Below are 3,395 nucleotides of genomic sequence, written 5' to 3'. Positions count from 1 at the left end.
CCGGAAGCCACCAAGGACATTGGACTACCCACACCAACTCGCAACACTACCACTTCTTCTACATCACAAAAATCGGCCGCCCAACGCCTTGAGGACCTTCACAAGAAATTGGACCGTTATGAGCGGCGCAACCAACGCCGTTATGCTCATGTGAAGAGACTTCTAAGCATTGTCACCCCACCTATGGAGGAACCCGATATCTCAACATCTACCGCAACTTCAAGCGGAGAAAGCGATGACAACGGAGATATGGGACACTCGGAGCCTAACCAACCACTGCGCCTAACCTATAGCACGGAGGACCGTGCTAAGTTTTAAGTGTGGGGAGGTCGGCCGACCGATCTCCGTAGGTAACATCTGAATAAATCTGAATACATTAGGATAGGTTGCATGATTAGGTTTTAGTTGGCACCATTCGCATGATAAGTTTACTTGGTTGGAACAATGAAATTCTTTCTTAGGAAACCAATACTTTGGGGCAACCGTGGGGCATTGCAAATTTTAAATGCTTTGATGCCAAAATTGCATGGAGAATTATATTTTGGAACATGGGTTTGAGTTAAGAACACAAGCTTGTGAGATTTGAGCCTAATGGTGTGGTTACATCTTATAACCATGTATTTCCCTTCTTGTGTGCATTATTCTCTTCCATGATTGCAATCTTTGATTTGTTTGATTCTTTATGTCCATTATTTTGTGTATGAATGCATTTATATGATTGAGGCCTTCATTTCAAATAGCTCACTTACCCAAATGGCCTTACCCTCTTTTATCTTCCTTTGTTAGCCAAATTTGAGCCTACGATTAACCCACTTGTTCTTAATTTTAGCACATTACAAGCCTAAAGCGGAAAACAATAAATGTCCTTAATTTGGATCTTTGACTAGCTTAGGCAAGTGTGTGTGAGTATCATTCAAGTGTGGGAATCTTGGGACATTGGGTGAATAAAAGGGTAATTTTGTATTATTATTGAAAATATTGGGAATTGGGTACGTGCTCACGTATTGATCAAATGTAAAAACCTTATGCATTGAGATTCTTGTATATAGAAAAGAAATGAGAAAAACAAAAGAAAAAGAAAAAAAAATTTTAAATATGAAAAAAAAAGAGAAGAAAAAGGAAGAAATAAAAGGGGACAAAATGCCCCAAAGTAAAGTCCAATGAAGACCAATGCACAAGTGTTGAGGAATAGAAAGGGATACATGAGTACGTGAAAAAGTGAGAAATGGGTAGTTAGGTTGGAATTCAATTGTATGGAATGTCCTAGGTTAGGTGGGAAGTTTAAGCTTATTAAAGATTCAAATTTCAAACTCACTTAACCAAATATGCATCCTACCTTGACCCTAGCCCCATTACAACCTAAAGAAAAGACCTCATGATATTTGTATGCATGCATGAAATATATGTCGATTGTTAGAAGAAAAAAACAAATCTTAGAAAGCATGATTAGGGGCAAACTGAGTGAATCAACCCCAAACACCGAGCGACTAGAGTGCAAACACTTCTGGTGAGGGTTCGATGCTCAATCCTTTGATTCCCGGCTCTCGCGAGCATTCCTCATGCAAAGTTGTATACATTGCATTTGACGCTTAGAAATTGGCAAGTCCCATGCATTGACCACCATCGTGTCCCATGTGCTCGCATATGTCATAAGAAAGCTGATTTGTTCCTAACCAAGTAGATAACAGCACTAGTCATAGTTGCATGCATATAAGTAGGTTGCATTTCATGAGTCCTATACTTTTGCGACCCCTCGGTCTTCTGTGTTTCTTTGCATTTTCCTAAGCATGAGGACATGCTAGAATCTAAGTGTGGGGAGGTTGACAAACCCCATTTTGAGGGTTTATCTTGTGCTGATTTCCGGGGTTTTATCAATGATTCCACACACTTTCTATATGAGAACACAGGAGTTTGCATTCCTTTCCTAGTTTTGCCTCATGAATGAAAACATGTTTATTTTGCACTAAAATAGATACATTTCTAATCTTCTCTTGATGCCATTCGATGCCGTGACTTGTGTATTAAGTGGTTTCAGGATATAGAGTAGGAATGGACAGGAAAAGAGAAGGAAGACGGGTGCAAAGGAAGGAAGCATGAGAATTGAGCTTTGGAAATTTCCGCATGGGCGCGTGCGCGCACCTGGCGCGCCCTCGCGGATAAGAGCAACGTGAAGCCGAGACTAAGAGCCAAGCCACGAGCCGGCTTGAGTAGCGGCTAAGCCAGGATCCTCATGGACGCGCACGCGTACATCACACCTCCGCGCACATTACAAGACGCCTCAACAGCGCGTACGCGTACCTTGCGCGTGCGCGTCGATTTGCGAATGTGTTTTTTTAAGAAGTCACGTGACTTAGGCGTGGAGGTAGTTAAGAATCCCACTTTTGGGGAAATGCCTTGGCGGGAAAAGGTTAAAAAGACCAAGGGAGCAAGGGTTAAGGACACTTAGTTCATTTGCTAGATATTAGATATTTTTGGGAGGAGAGTGAGTTTTCACTTTTGGGGGAGAGAAGAAGAGGAAAAGATTCCAAGCTTTTCACTAGGGTTCATCTTCACCCAATTTCTGAATTTTCAATCATTTTTGGTGAGATCCATTACAATTCTCATTCCATTTTACTCATGTCATAGATTTTTCTTCTCCAAATTCAAGTAGTTGTAATTGATCAACTCTCATAGATCTAGAATTTAATGTTGCAATTTTGAATTTCATTAACTCTTTGAGAATTTGCTTTCCATTGCTACTCTTTGAGGCTTGTTGTTAGATTCTTGTGTTGCAATACTTTCAATTCTATTTTTCTTCTCATTTTACTATGACTCTCCTTTTTGCTCATCACATGTTTGATAAAATGTCAACACTAGCTATGGAGTAGAATTTTTACACTTGGCATAGGGTTTGGTCATTGGAAGAAGTTGAATAGTTGTATCAATAGTTGATTTGGAATTAGGGATTGCTAGTTGGCTTGGAGTGCACTAAAGCTAGATTCCCATGAGGTGAAGCTAGGACTTGTGACTCAAGTTGATTGTTTTCATTTGATTTTCCTCTATACTTAGGGGATAACTAAATGAAGCAAGGCCTAATTGTTGTCAACATTGAATGGACTATAAGGATAGAATTTCTAATGCCAACCCTAAGCCAAGTCTTTTGATAATTGATTGTTTGTTTCTCATTACTTTGCTAAAACCTTCAAAGAATTCCAACAAGGCTTACTAAATCAATAAGATGCACACTTTGGCAATTCCAAGGGAGAACGACTCGGGAGACTAGTACTCTCGGATATAGATTGTAGATTTGTTTGATGATGGATTTTGCGTTGGTTTAGACTATACTACGATTGATCACTTGATAAATTCTAAAACAACAACAATTCATTTGTCAAAATGGCGCCGTTGCCGGGGAA

This window comes from Arachis duranensis, chromosome 6, assembly GCF_000817695.3.
Source record: "Arachis duranensis cultivar V14167 chromosome 6, aradu.V14167.gnm2.J7QH, whole genome shotgun sequence".
Lineage (NCBI taxonomy): Eukaryota > Viridiplantae > Streptophyta > Magnoliopsida > Fabales > Fabaceae > Arachis > Arachis duranensis.
Note: the sequence above shows the minus strand (reverse complement) of the source record.